At 38.2% G+C, this 15810-nt stretch overlaps 1 protein-coding gene across 20 annotated transcripts in view; it reads left to right on the top strand.

The window, feature by feature from the left end:
* The first annotated feature begins 12876 nt into the window (after window positions 1–12876).
* Window positions 12877–15810, top strand: part of LOC118746855 (FERM, ARHGEF and pleckstrin domain-containing protein 2) — a 491681-nt gene continuing 488747 nt past the window's right edge. For 7 of the 20 annotated variants that reach the window (XM_036480813.1, XM_036480822.1, XM_036480830.1 and 4 more), the window contains exons 1-2: window positions 12877–12954; window positions 13411–13699. The gene's annotated coding sequence lies outside the window, so the exon portion shown is untranslated. The other 13 variants (XM_036480929.1, XM_036480944.1, XM_036480952.1 and 10 more) reach the window with 9 other exon arrangements.

The following is a 15810-nucleotide window of genomic DNA, read 5'->3' on the forward strand; positions in this document are numbered from 1 at the left end:
CAGTCATTTACCTGAAAAGGAAGGGTTGCATTACCTAAATTTGAAAAAATATGATGTTAAAGCACTAGTTACCAATTTGAATACTTTATGGCACTCCTCCCAATTGTGACCTCCGAGGTAGCCTAAGCTGGCAGCACGCGTAATTGCTTGCGCAACGGTGTGGGAAAAAAGCTTTGTTGCCATTTTCACCTTTTGTCGCTGGGGCCCAACAACGCTGAGGTGGCTGCTATTAATTTTGTGAGTTATTGATAACTCTGAGGAAGTACACGAGAGCAACTCGACGATTGTATCCTTCTTCACCTCCTTGCCGTTTACCGTGAAACCACTATCCAAAAAGTGGTTACGAAGAAGCTTGATGAGATGTGGTGGATCCGCAAACACAAATATTCGCCTATCATCGTACAAAAACCTAAAAGTAAGAACATTTTTTTACACTATAAAATAAAAGTAGTGTACGTATTAGGATATTAAATTTTACTGACCATGGAGTATCGGTGCTTACACCGAGATCATTAAATAGCGCTCGGTTTGTTCCGCCTAAATCGCTTACAACAGCGGCTACATGATACCCACACGTCTTCACCGAGCATATGATGCTGAAAGGTATACTTTTGTCATCCTGCAGTCGAAATCATAAAACACCGGCTGTTTCCATTTCGACATCAGACCTGTAAAAATGATTAGCCTTATTTATTGATATGTTATATTAAATACTATTATAAGTAAAAACATATGTATATACCTCTTAGCATAGCTACTTGCACGTAATCAACTGGTCCATACGTGGTGTCAGAAGATTTATCGTAGCAATATGTTTTACGAATCTTCATCTCATCGAAGCTCAGGATACATATCTTCTGAACCGCATCGAGCTGAACAGCAGCTGATAAAATTTTTGTGACCGGCTCGATTATGCCGGTGTTAATGGTTACTTTCTTCACCCACTTTTGAAGAGTACGCACTGCAGGAAGCGGGAAACCCTTCTTTTTCAGCACTCTATATACCTTCGCACTTGTCGAGTAAAACGTTATTGAGTGCGATATGTCGTCTTCAGCCCATCTCATACGTTTATTTCCACGCTTTATTTTTTTTATTTGGCCGGGAGTGAAAATTGTTCGGAGCTTCTCTTCAATGTTCCTTTGCTCGAATTCAGTGCTTGCTATGCGTTTCTGTAGGGAAGTCATAATTTTTTTGTATTCGTTTTCACTCGCCAGCAGTGCCAAATTTTCGCATCTTAGTGACTCACTAAGAGAAAATTACAAATATTATTTAACACATTTTATAACCACTATCACATTGTTATTACATTTTCTGCTGCAATTTCATGTTGTCTTCCAATCGATTTTTGGAGCACTCTCGCAATCGATGAATTTCGCACTCCATCGCTTCACTGGATCAATCACAAAATATTAATAAAGTAATAATAATAATAGCGCCTTTCTTTAAATACTGACATTTTTTCTATAAAAAACTTTTGTCTTCCTTCTGCCTCACGTTTAAATAATTCTCTGCAAAATATCATAACCGTCGTATGAACTAAAAGTATGTATATTAACTTTACAGTATTTGACTAACATTTTTTGTTCCAATAGCCTTGTAGCACTTGGAATTTGTTTGTATTCGGCTGTCACCTCCGCTAAAGGAATTCTTGCAGTCACGGGTACATTTTCCTGCTCAACTTCTGCAATTGTTTTGGCAGCCTCCAACAAGTCGGAAATGCCGAGTTTTTTTGTTTCCTGTAATCCACAACTATGGGTGCCTTGGGCCACAGGGTCATTCTCAATTTCCTGCTCATTGTTATCGGCTGCCACCTCCACTATAGAAATCCTCGCAGTCACGGCTATATTTCCCTGCTCCACAGCCTCTGCAATTATTCTGGCAGCCTCCAGCAAGTCTGAAATGCTGAGCTTTCTAGCGCTATGGGTGCCTTCAGTAACATGCTGACTATTGTTGATGGTCGGAAGAGCCCCTTTTTTCAGAATTGGAAACTTCGCAAATTCTGGAATTTTGGTCAAACTATACAATATACATAAGTAACTATGCAAAATTTGAACTAACCCGTTTGTAACTTCAAGCAGTTCTGAAAATCCTCCGGGAGGAAATGGGCGCTGCAAATCTTTGCACTTTTGCTAACGCTTTGACCACAAAATTGCTCCCACAGCTTACGTACGCTTTCCTCCTTCGGGAAACCAAAAAAACTCACGTTATTATTATTGTAGTAATTATTTTTACAAAAAATTGCGGCGCACTTCATTTTTATTAATATAATTAAATCAAAATTGCATAAAATTCGCTTTCTAACAGTAAAGAAGCCACACATAAAATTCGATTTCTAACAGTAAAGAAGCCACCAAAATGTAAACAAACGAAGAAATGTAAACAAACGGCTAATGTCAAAATCGCCCTACTTTTTTCTTGAATGCGATTATAACGGGCCACTAAAAAGAGGGCGTGATCTTGTATTTTTGGTTCATGGTTACAAGTCAGCAAGCTACAAGTAAAGTGAGCAGAGAAGTGAGTTGCGAATAAGCAAGCTATAAGTTTAATTGTGTTAACAAGTTTAGTAAAGCGTTGTTATGGCTTTAACAAGTATTGTAAAGTGTTTTTACTGTATTAGCGAGTATTGTAAATTGTTTGTTGTACAATAAAGTTAATTGTACTACAATTTGGTCATCGTTAGCATTTAACTTGTGAATAAACCTTTGTTTACAAATCAGCGAAAGAGAAATTTTAATTATAAGTGAAAAATCAGTTTAAACTGTGTTAATTTGCAATTTGTGAGTGATTTTTGAGTTGAAGACTGCTTAAAAACTAGTACAATGAAGTACTGTTTGTTAAATTGCGACAGCCGTCAAGATGCAAGAAGCGTAGATGCAAGTGTACCGCTGGGACCAATCGCTGCATTTCGTTTACATAGCGCACGGCAAAGTCGTTCCCAAAATGTGTTTCTATTATTATATTAACAGCATTTCCTCAGAATGATTTTGCTTCTGCTCCAAGCAGCCTCCATTAGCAAGTTAACTAATCAATCCCGCTGAGATGCTGCCGCAGTTTTCTGCAGCACCCTTAATTGCAAAGCAATGGAGTGCACTAAAACGTTTGCTGAAGCAGCCTCAGTTGCAAAGCAATGGCGTGCACTAAAACGTTACCTATTCTCTAAAAGATTAGGTGAAAAATGCAATATTTTCGCATTTAGCAAAATTAAAACACGCTTTTCGCTGTAAATTGAACTATTTTGGCAGCTTCTACTCGTTCTTCTTTTCGCTCTGTTCTCTGTTTACTTATGGTACACAAATGTCAACGCCCAGGACGGCGCAATCTTGTATTCTATCATTCTTGGGGAAATCCCTCGTGGTTTAAAGGATAATCGTAACAATTGGTGTCAGAAGTGGGATTGTTAAATAAATCCCGAAGGATAAACTTTTGAAAATGGCAAAAATTCAGGACTTAAAGATTGAGGAACTCAAACAGGAGTTGGAGAAGCGAAATTTAGCAACCTCCGGAAGAAAAGTGGAGTTACAATCACGGCTGCGAGAGGCTATAGAAGCAGAAGGCATCGACGTGGACGAATACGACTTCCAGGGTAAACTTGACGATGCATCCGCAAAAGACGAACAAAAGGATGAGGCTGCTTGTACGTCGAAGGATGTTCAGCAGACATCGGGGAAGGTTGAAGAACAGAAAAAAGCTCCAGCTATGGACATGAACACGTTATTGGCTGCCATGTCAAAGATGTGGGTAACTCAGCACTGTGCTGAGTTACTGTGCTGACTCTTAGAACTGTGCCGCACGCTCAGACTCACCTCTGAAAAAAAGCGCGGTGCGGCTTGCATTGTTTAGAACTGTGTCGATGTGGTAACTCAATGGATGAGCTGACACATTCACACAATACGATCTTCCAAAAAGTATCATAATAGATGGCATCACTAGACTAACCATCAATTGAATATACGACTACCAAATTTAACAAGAAGCAAGGCGAATAGCCCAGTTATGCATACTTGCACTGTTATACCATTTTTACGTAAAAATCAAAACCAAACAGAATTCTACATGAGAAGAGCTATGCGTTGGGTAACCGCTTACATGCATAGCCCATTTAACAGATTCTTATATGACAACTCTCAAGCAAAGCTAAGTATGCATAACTGGGCTAGAAGTTAATACATCCAAGGGGAATTATTTTGCAAATGAACTCACCAGTTGAAATCAGCTTTCTAAAATTTTGCCGGCCAGCTATGAACAGAAGCTAAAGAAAATCTTTTCTAAATCGATTTCGATTACTAACATCATCAAAAATTTCGATGTACATACCAATTGTGCGATAGCACACTTGTGCCAGCTCACTGTGCTGACTCATTAAAGTGAGTTGGAGTTACTGAGTCAGCACACCAAAATTTACAGAGTTACCCACCCTTACCTCAGATGCAAAGACAGTTGTCAGATATTTCGTTGCAGCTACAGGCACAGAAGACACACGTATCACAGTTGCTGGAAATGCAGGATGCAAAGATTACACAACTGCAGGAGAATTTGGCTAGAGATAACGAAAAAATCAAGAATATACAGGATACGGTCGAGGCTAAGGTAGAAGAGTTGGAAGGTCGCCCCGAGATTTGCAGATGAATCGTCCAGCTACTTCGATAAGTGCTCCCAAGGTAAAGACTCCATCCAAGTCTTTTGAGCTCCAGTTCGAGAAGACAGCTACAGCAAATCGTTGGAGCATGGAGGATAAATCCGCTGCTCTGTTCGTGGCATTAAAAGGACCTGCAGCGGAAATCTTGCAGACAATTCCTGACTGAAAGGAACAATTACGATGCATTAATGGGTGCAGTGGAAAGACGTTATGGTAGCGAGCACAGGAGACAGATTTACCAGATGGAGCTGGAGAATCGCTGCCAGAAATCCAACGAGACTCTACAGGAATTCGCCTCCGAGGTTGAAAGGTTGGCTCATTTGACAATTGGAGATGAATCTGGTGAGCACCTCGTAAGAGTAGAAATCCAGAGGTTCATCAACGGAATGCGGGACGTGTATACCAAGCGAGAGACGTTCGCGAATCCAAAGCCAATATTTGCTGAAACTGTCTCGTATGCTCAGACGCGTGAAACGGCGGCGCTCCTGAGTAGACCATCCTACAAAGCACATCACGTGGAAGTGGAAACACCGGACGAGACAAAGGAAATGCTGAGGAAGCTAATCCAACTGCTGGGAGAGAAAAAGCATAGCTCTGGCAAATGTTTTAAATATAGAAAGCCAGGCCACTTCGCCCGCGGTTGCAGCGCAAGTTCCAGTCGGCTCAACAATTCAGCAGGACGCAAACGCAGGGCTGAAGGAGACGAAGCCAACTCCAATCAGTCGTTAAACTGAAACGAGCCATCAGGAAGGGCCGCGTGCTGGCTCCAGAAGTTGAAGGGCCCATAATCTCTGTATCACAAATTGGCCGGAAAGCATGCAACCTCACTATTGGTGGATGTGTGAATGGGCAGGATACTGGAACGACACGTTCCATTATTCGAACGGATTTGGCCACTTTTTATGTGAAGCCACTACCTGGAGCAAAGCTGCTGGCTGCAACTGGTGAACGCACCCAAGTGTTAGGAGAAGTACCATGCGAGGTAATAATCGACGATGTGGCCTCGTATACTAAGTTTATTGTGGCAGACATTGTGGATGAAGTCATCATTGGCGTGGATTTCTTACTTGGCCAAGGCATGAAGATTGACCTCCAGAGAATGATCCTGACAGATCGTCACAGGAAAGTGCCACTTAGGGTTGGTTATGACAGCCAGTGCTGCAGCAGACGGTTAGTCTTAGAGGAAGTGTCGAAGATTCCACCAGAAACGGAAGCGGTTTGTTGGGCGGAGGTTGGCAGTGATTGAGACGGAGTGGTTTCGTCAGGAGAAGGAAGCGGTTCACCGATACAGGAAAAGCGTGACGGTTCCGCCCCCTCAGTGAAGAAGAGGTCGCAACAAGGAAGTGGTCAGGGCGAGCCAGGCAGTGTTTCCGGCAGGAGGAAAGCCGCTGAACCACGTTACAATGCTGATACGCCGGTGGCCGGAAATGGAAGCGGCTGTGGAAACAGTAGGCGCGCTTTCAAGTATCCCGAAAAAGGTGGTCGGCAAAGGCGAGCAGTTAAACCGGGAGCCAAGGATGAGGTTATACATGTCCGGTCAAAGAGGTTGACGCCGGCGAAAGAGCGAGATACGAAACGACGGCGGAAGCTTCAGCGAAAGGATCCGGATGTAGCAAGATGTCCTAACGGCAGTGAAGCCCGAAGGCGGGAGTCTGGGTATCATGGACAGATGGTGCGGCATAGATCTGGCGAAAAGGGTGCCAACGAGAAGAGACATGGTCTGGTCACCGCCAGTGGCCGGCAGAAGCACGACCATGTGACATGGTGCACTCCCGGAGATACGCCGGAAGTAATGTCCAGTAACGCATGGTGGTTGTACATGTCGCAGCAGAAGCTGAGCTTCAACTCCAAGCAAAGACGTGACTGGAAAGATTCGAAGATTAACAAACGGCTGAAGGACGCAGTGCATCAAATCCAGACAATGGGGAGACCGAGGACCAAGATGAAAGTGGTCCACTTGGTAAGACTTGCAGCGGTTGGAGCGGCAAGTATGTCTGATCGGAACGATCAGACTTAGGTGGAGGGCAGTGTGGCGAATACTGCGGCAACACAAAGCGAACAACGAGAAATAGGCAGAATGTTCGAGGAATGACGTAGAATGTTCCACAAAGAGAAACGTCAAGTTGGATGAACACTGCGAACAGCGAGAGAAAGAGAATGAGCGATCAACTTCAGAACGTTCTAGAGTTGCCAAAAGTGCGAGCGCAGGTATATAAGGGCGCCGCCACAGCGAAGTGAGTTAGTTACAAATCAGCAAGCTACAAGTAAAGTGAGCAGAGAAGTAAGTTGCGAATAAGCAAGCTATAAGTTTAATTGTGTTAACAAGTTTAGTAAAGCGTTGTTATTGTTTTAACAAGTATTGTAAAGTGTTTTTACTGTATTAGCGAGTATTGTAAATTGTTTGTTGTACAATAAAGTTAATTGTACTATAATTTGGTCATCGTTAGCATTTATTTAACAATCCAGAGATACGAACCGAAAGCTATTTGGGAAATACCTCGAAGTTTAAAGGGTAAAGGCCGGTCCACATAGAACTTTCGCGTTGGCTTTGGCGTTGGCGTTGGTTTGACAGAACGCACGTTAAAAGTATGCTTGCTACAATGAACGCTTGGCAGCGAATCCTTGGGCCACTAAATTAACATATTAACGACAGATAAATTAATATTTCATATCAATAATTGCATTAAAAACGATATTTCTTGCCCGCACTTGATTAAAAAGGAAAAATATTTCACATAATTTTATTTATTCGCAACAGCTGACGAGCGACGCACGCGAAAAGTTGAGAGTTGGCCATCTTTTTGCTTTGTGTTGGCGTGAGCGTTGTCGAATTTTGGCTATGTGGACGGCTGCATTTGAATTCATGTATTCATAGTCAGCTGTTGAAGCGACGCCAACGCCAACGCAACGCCAAAGTTCTATGTGGACGGGCCTTAACCGTAAAGCCGATGCCACATAAAACTTTTGCTTCGCTTTACGTGACAGATTCGCTATGACAGATAAAATGAATTGTATGAAAATGCACAAAGCCCCACATAGATCATTGGCCCTGCAGCTCGAAGCAAAAAGATGGCCAACTCCCATCTTTTTACGCGCTTTGACAATCAACCGGTTTAATATTTATTTTGTTTCGTCCAAATTCGAGTTTTCATGTAGAAACATACAACTTAATTACATGCTGATATTTTTAAAGCAAAATATATAAAATCCACAGCAATTTTGACGAGTAAAGGTGTTCTTACACGATGTGTATTTGCATCTGTAAATGTGACGTTTTCAATACATATGTAATTGCGTATGTCTGTCAAATTCACAGTCTTTATTTAACTAGTTAAAAATACGTTCTTTGAAAACGAAATAAATAAGACTCAGATGATTCTATCTGTGTGTCAGATGAAAATAGAAACATTTCTATTTCCCATGTATGTGCATCTGCTTTGTACAGAAACAAATCTAATTTGCCTTTACTCGATATGTTGGCATTTCCATATGGAAAAAGTGGCATGTACACATGCAAACACATATCGTGTAAGAACACCTTAAAAAAGCAGTACAAAATTGTTTTCTTTGCGTTCATTGTAGCATACCTTTTGCGTCTGGCGCTTCGCTGGCAAAGTTATAAATGTCAGGCAAAGCAACAAAGTTTTATCTGGCATCAGCTTAACAGTATTACGAATGTAAAAAAGGAGGAGAATTGATTTCGTTATTCTGGGAGAATTTTCACCGGTATATTAAAAGGGAGCTGCTACAAAAATGTAAGTTAATTACAATTTACGAGAAATTTGGTGTAATAAAACGTTTAAACCTTTCATTTTAGGTCCAAAACAACAAATAAGAAACAGGTAGAAATCTTAATAAGCCTAATGGAAGCTAGGTTATTTTGGCTTATTACATGAAAACGCGCGATTGAAATCAAAATATTTCAACTCGCATGTGTAGTTAAAAGACTAAATTTTAATTGAGCACTAATATTTCAATTTCCGGAGCACTAGTTTATTAATAACGTGGCTTCCGAAATTCACTGTGTGAATTTCACAGTGGCGACTAGACTTTGCAAAGGGTACTCTTATCCTATTTGCCATATATGTAATACTCCTATATTGGCAGTAAGAGCTAGTACCGTCCGAAAACACTACAGTACAGATATATCAATAAACACGTACGAAAGAAAAGTAACACAAACGTTTATAAATAAACATGTACACAACACAAACAAAAACGGCACTCAAGTACACAATACATTGATAAAAACAGTTCTCGCTTTGATTTCGGAATACTTACACATTGAGAAGTTAGCTTACTGCCAATATAGAAGTATTACATATATGCTATTTGCCCACTTATTTCGGGTTATTACAAGAAAACGCGCGATCTAAATTAACATCTTTCAACTTACCCGTGCAGTTAAAGGATTGAGCTTTAATTTAAAATACAGATTTGAAATTTCGGCGCACTAATTTATTAACAACTTTAATCTGAAATACTATTTTATGTGAAACACACTTTTATGTGTAAAACACGCAAATTAAATGGCGGGAGTTGAGCTGTCAAAATAGCTGTCAAACAGCTCTTCGAAAGTTCGAGTTTCCTGCTCCCAAATTTTTGGCACAAATGCTGCTCCCTGGCAGTTCCGAATAGGAGGACTTTATTCTCGAGAAAAGTCAAATCCGCGAGAAATGAAATCCTCGGGAATATTGAGAATTGGGCTGTGTAGCTAAATATAAGTTGTGTTTTTTTACAAATTATCCAGTAACTTGCCAGTAACTCTCCAGTAACTTTATTTCTAAGAATTCGCTCTCATAGAAAAAATTTGCAAAAAAGTACGCGAACGCTTTTCCAGTAATAATTTACAAGTTTCATGAACAGCTGATAAATTGGTTGTTTATTCGCAGCATATTCCCAATAAAACGATATATTTTATATTTAAATATGTTTGTTTTGAAAATTTCCACAATAAAAATCCACAAACAGTTTCCTTATTAGTTTAAATTTCATACAGCAACATGCGATCAGCTGTTTTTCGTACTGCCAAATTCTTACAAGTAAAAATTTATCCAGTAAAATCCAGTAAAAACTTGCAACTTCAGCTGTCATTTTCCGCTCTCTCAATTTCCCCTACTTTGCAAGTTTTTGCGTACGAAAACGCCAAAACATGAAAATTCGTAAAAACTTTTACTGGATTTTACTGGAAATGAGTAAAAAAACGCAACTATAAACTACTTAGTTTTCAACAAAAAACCGTATTCAATAGTAAATTTCAAATATTATAAACATATTTTGAATAGGAACTTATAACTTTTTTACCATCTGCAATACTGACGAAGTGGCAACCATCTAAAGAAGGAAGAAATCAGCTGCCACGGAAAAATCTAAATTCCGCAGATTTCTGCGCTACGAGGAAGACGCATCAATTACAGGTGATAGCGATAGAAGCTATGCCTCTTCTTATGAGTACGCTTGTGTCAAATTATCGTCTGCTTTGCTTTGTTTGCATATCCACGTATACATACTGTTACGATTATCCTTGAAACCTCGTCCGGATTTCCCAAATCTCTCGGTTCGTATCGCTGGATTGTTAAATAAATGCAATCGATGACCGAATTGTAGTACAATTAACTTTATTGTTCAACAAACAATTTACAATACTTGCTAATACAGTAAAAACACTTTACAATACTTGTCAAAGCATAAACAACGCTTTACTACTTGTTAACACAATTAAACTTATAGCTTGCTTATTCGCAACTCAATTCTCTGCTCACTTTACTTGTAGCTTGCTGACTTGTAACTAACTCACCTCGTGGTGGCGGCGCCCTTATATACCTGCGCTGGCACTTATGGCAACTCTAGAACATTCTGAAGTTTATCGCTCATTCTCTTTCTCTCGCTGTTCGCAGTGTTCATCCAACTTGACGTTTCTCTTTGTGGAACATTCTACGTCATTCTTCGAACATTCTGCCTATTTCTCGTTGTTCGCTTTGTGTTGCCGCAGTATTCGCCACAATACACATATACGTAAATATGTGCCATGAACGAAAGACACAAGATCACGCCTTCCCGAAAGAAAGAAAAAAGTTATTTTCTAGCTGTTGAAATCTCAGCGCCATCTTTGTTGTAAGAAGTAAACAACGAAGAGAACAAAAAAAACGCGTAATTTTTGAACGCATGAATAATCATTTTTATTATGCAAATTCTTCTATAAATCACGTCGTTGTGTTAAATTATTCTTTACCTTATGTGTACACACGTTGTCACAAGCAAAAATTAAGAAAATTGCAGTAAAAAGCCACCACCAAATTGTAAACAACGAACAAATGTAAACGGCTAATGTCAAAGTCGCCCAACTTTTTTCCTAAATGCGATTATAACGGGCTACTAAGAAGGCGTGATCTTATATTTTTGGTTCATGAATATATACCCTGCAAACAAATGCTCCCGAAATCTTTAAGAGTTTCGGAAATTTGTTACGATTCTTTTAGGAATCTTTAAAGAAAAACATATGAAGCGGTGAACAAGAACTAGTAAACAAATTTCTGTACGATTTCTTAAAGAAAATTCTTAAAAAAATTAAATCGTGGTATGCAGGATATACATATACATACGAATATGAATATATAAAGAAGATGTTGATGACACAAAGAGTTTATACCAACGGTAAATGTTGTTTTTGTACGATTGCTACAACCTGTAGTTATTGAATCTTGGCTACGAGCCATGAACGAAAGACACAAGATCACGCGGGAAGGAAAGAAAGAAAAAAGTTATTTTCTAGCTGCCGAAATCTCGACACCATCTTTGTTGTAAGAAGTAAACAACGAAGAGAACGGAGAAAACCGCGAAATTGTTGAACGCATGAATAATCATTTTTATTATGCAAATTCTTCTGTCAATCATGCCGTTGTGTTAAATTATTCTTTATCTTATGGGGACACACGGTGTCACAGGCGAAAATGAAGAAAATTGCAGTAAAAAGCCACCACCAAATTGTAAACAACGAAGAAATGTAAACAAACGGCTAATGTCAAAATCGTTAAACTTTTTTCCCAAATGCGATTCTAACGGGCTACTCTCCTGCCCGCAAGATCTTGTATTTTTGTTTCATGGCTACGAGCTACAACTACAGAGTTGTTGAGTTTTCATATACATGGGGCTTTGGTAAGACAGATCGTGTCCATAATCCAACTACACAAGATCGGACAAGATGAAGCAAAAGAAAAGAGTAATTTTCTGGCTGAAGTTTGTGATTTCGGCGCTATGTTATTTTCTGTGTAAAGTAAACAAAAAATATGAAGACGTAGAATAAAAAAAAATGCAAGCAATGTTGTAGCACATATTTGTGCTAACCAATTTATTATTTTTGCACGTGTTTTTTCATTCAATCACCGCGCACTTGATTTTAATTACATTTGCACAAAAAATTTATTGAAGATCGCTTAAAAATCACTGAAATAAACCATCGGCAAAATACACATAAAAAAGAAGCAAAACAGAAATAGCCAACTTCGAAATTACGAACGCCACACACTTTTTTCTCTATTGCTATTACAAATGGCTGCTTCTCAGCCGGTCAGATCTGTTCTAATTGGTTCATGGATCGTGTCAACTTACTCGGGTTTACGTACCGGTAGGTTTACGTTCTTGACTAATTTCAGCTTTAACTTCGATGTCAGTCGAAAGCATCCCTGTGACGCAGAAAAGAATTTCTGGGGATCCTTTAAGCTGATGCCACATAAAACTTTTGCTGCGCTTTACGTGACGGATTCGCTTTGACAGATAAGATGAATTGTATAAAAATGCACAGAGCATGCCACATAGATCGTTGAAGCTGCAGTGCGAAGCGAAAAGATGGCCAACTCCCATCTTTTAGCGCGCTTTGACAATCAGCCGGTTTAATATTTATTTTGGTTCGTCCAAATTCGAGTTGTCATGTAGAAACATAAAACTTAATCACATAGCTGATATTTTTAAAGCAAAATATATAAAATCCACAGCAATTTTGACGAGCGAAATTGCAGTACAAAATTGTTTTCTTGGTGTTCATTGTGACATACCTTTTGCGTCTGGCGCATTGCTGCAAAGTTATAAATGTCACGCAAAGCTACAAAGTTTTATCTGGCATCGCTTTATCATGAGTTTCGTTTTCCCGAACCGGTTCACTTTTCCCTTTCCAAAGTGAAGTGTAAAACTTCAAATGAAGTGACGGCGGCAGCACTGTTTGTCAAATACAAATTCTTTTACAATTTCATTCGTGTTGAATTTCTGGACGTCAAAAGCAAAGATGGCGTTGTTGGGTGCGCACGGTTGTTAATTCTTTTCGGGTGTGTTTTAATTATCATAAATAAAAAAGTATATGTACATATATAGAATTTATTGAAAAGGGGACACATTTTTTAAAGAACATTAACGCATAGCCGTGGCAAAGGGAATAAGTCGATTTAGAGGAGATGCTGCTGTTTTTCAACAAATGAAAAATTTTAAGGCGTATTGGGGAAAAAATTCCGATTCAGTTTTTTCTGTGAAAAATTTTGCCTTTAAAGATTCCTTTAAATACACTGAATTTAAGCTTAAAGTATGGAAATCCCAAACAAATAGTGTTTTTTCTGGGAAAAATTTTGCCTTTAAAGATTCCTTTAAATACACTGAATTTAAGCTTAAAGTATTCAAAATTTTAGTGGAAATCCCAAACAAATAGTGTCATGTGTGTTTACTCCTTGTGTTTCTTAAAAAATATATTTGAATTTTATTTATTATGCACGTTCGCTGAAAAATACTAGAAATCTACTCTATCTCTGCGCAATTGCACCCTTCACTAACAATTCGGAGCAGGAATTCTATACATAGGTGTATGTATGTGTTTTCTTAGGTGCAAGGACGAAAGGCATACATACCCGTTCATATAGTGGAGTAGCAAAAAGTGCTACAGAATACCAACATCCTCAGCTGTTAAATGAACGACGATTAATTAAAATTCTTAGAAACGTTATTGGAAAACGTATATTCCACAACCGAAAACCAGCTGGCAAAGTCTTAGGCCAATTGGATGAATATAATATAACAAAAAATGTAAGTGAAAAATTAGGTTAGATTCTGCTTCGTGACCTCACTACAACCATCTAATGTTGGCATAGTGACTCCCGATACATACTTAAACATTCGTATATGTATGTATTTACAATATTTTTTTAAAACCATGTTCCCAATTTTTTTTTATTATACATACATACATATCGTTGCCTTAATATAGAAAGGCCGTATCTAACATTTTTGCTCCTTTCAGAGTAATTATACAACTTTATAAAAAGTCAAGTTCTTCAGCTGCGATTTTCTTCATTACACTAGTTTTTAATAAACTAATTTTTGGATCTAGTAGGTGGTTTTAAATTCGATAAGGTCTTTAGTGAGTAATCTACTGACTTGGTTCAGAGCTGAATTTCGAAACAAAATGAGTTAGGGCCTTTCTATATTAAGGTAACGATATGTACATATGGGGAAAATTTTCCAATACGGAACCCGGCTTTTAAAAATAAGAAAAATGAGGGGTTTAGGGCGGCTTTTTTTCAGATTGTAAATCTGAAAACCCCACCCTCCGGAGGCTTATAGTTTTTATTAAAATTGAATTTTAAGTTGCAAAATTTGTCAACTTCAACCTCACCTTTCGCTTTGTAGACCAATTGTACTGCGATGTCGTTGCTGCCACACAACAAAAAAATGCCCAAAAAAAAAGCACTGAAAACGAGAAACAATAAAAACAGGCATTGTAATTAACTTTTTTTTTAATTAAATATCGATGTATTGATAAAAAAAAGTGATTCAGTCTAAAATCGAGAGATTTTGTTATCAAAATGTTAACTTAGTTATTTATCGAAGTATTGATTTTTATAGGAAAAGCGGAGCAGGCGAAAATTTTTAATAAAACATCGCGCGATTTTTTATTAACAATTTTCATTATTTATCGAAGTATTGATTCTGATGAAATAAGCGCCGCAGGCGAAAATTTTTAATAAAAAATCGCGCGGTTTTTTTATTTATCAAATTATCGATGTACGTTTTCTACATTTGTGTACTTTGGACTATAATAACACCAGTAAGTATTATTTCCCCCCGATAAAAATTATACCGTTATGATCAGGAGTAAGACCCCTATCGATCCTAATATTATTATTTTTAATAAGAGCAATGTACGTATTGTACACTTATACCTCTAATTATACGCACTTATTTGTGGTGTATTTTTTTAACGTATGGTAGCATACATTTTGTGTTGCTGTCAGCATTAGTTGTGTTTTCGTATTCTCCAGCAAAAAATATCTAGTAACTTGCCAGTGACCAAATTTCGGAGAGTAAGCCAATATTTACTCCCAAATACGCAAGAAAGTACGAAAACGCAAAACAGCAAGAAGTTGCTAGTTGTATGAACAGTTGATTAATTTGTTAATTTCCGATGCATTTTTCTTCTAAAACTAATATTTTCCATCTTATTATATATTTAAAAGGTTTATTTTGTCAATTGCAACTCTAAAAGTACCACAAACAATTATTTTGTTAATGGGAATAACATTAAGCATCATGCCATTAGCTGTTTTTCTTACTAGCAAATAGTTGCTAGTAAAAATTTATCCAGTAAAAATCCAGTAAAACTTGCAAGTTCAGCTGTAATTTGATGAGCATGTTGAGTATACAGTGAACAAAATTGCGAAAAAAATTGGTCTTATGAAAAGATCTTGTAAGTATCTGAGAAGAAGGTATAAAACCCTGGTCTATAGATCTATAGTAGAACCACATTTTATATACTGCAACAATCTTCTTCTTAGCAAGCGACGCAAATATCGAGAAATTGCAAAAAATGCAAAATAGAGCTATGAGGTTCATATTAAATAAGCGTTACGATACACCTACGCAGGAGATGATCACATATATGAATTGGTTGAGTGTTAAGCAACAGGTTTTCTATCATGCTATGAAATTCGTATACAACATAAAGAACGGTAAACTTCCAGACTATCTGAGCGACAATCTTCGGTATATAAATGAAACTCATTCATATATACTCAGGGAAAACAATTGCTTTAGACTCCCACTTTATAGAACAGAGGTAGACAAATATCCCGGTCCCGGTAGACCTTTCCGCCCGCCTCACATCACGGAATCCAGCGTCAGGGTTTGCATATTAATGA

This window comes from Rhagoletis pomonella, unplaced genomic scaffold (assembly GCF_013731165.1).
Source record: "Rhagoletis pomonella isolate Grant_MI unplaced genomic scaffold, Rhpom_1.0 Rhpom_scaffold_00001, whole genome shotgun sequence".
NCBI classification, from domain to species: domain Eukaryota; kingdom Metazoa; phylum Arthropoda; class Insecta; order Diptera; family Tephritidae; genus Rhagoletis; species Rhagoletis pomonella.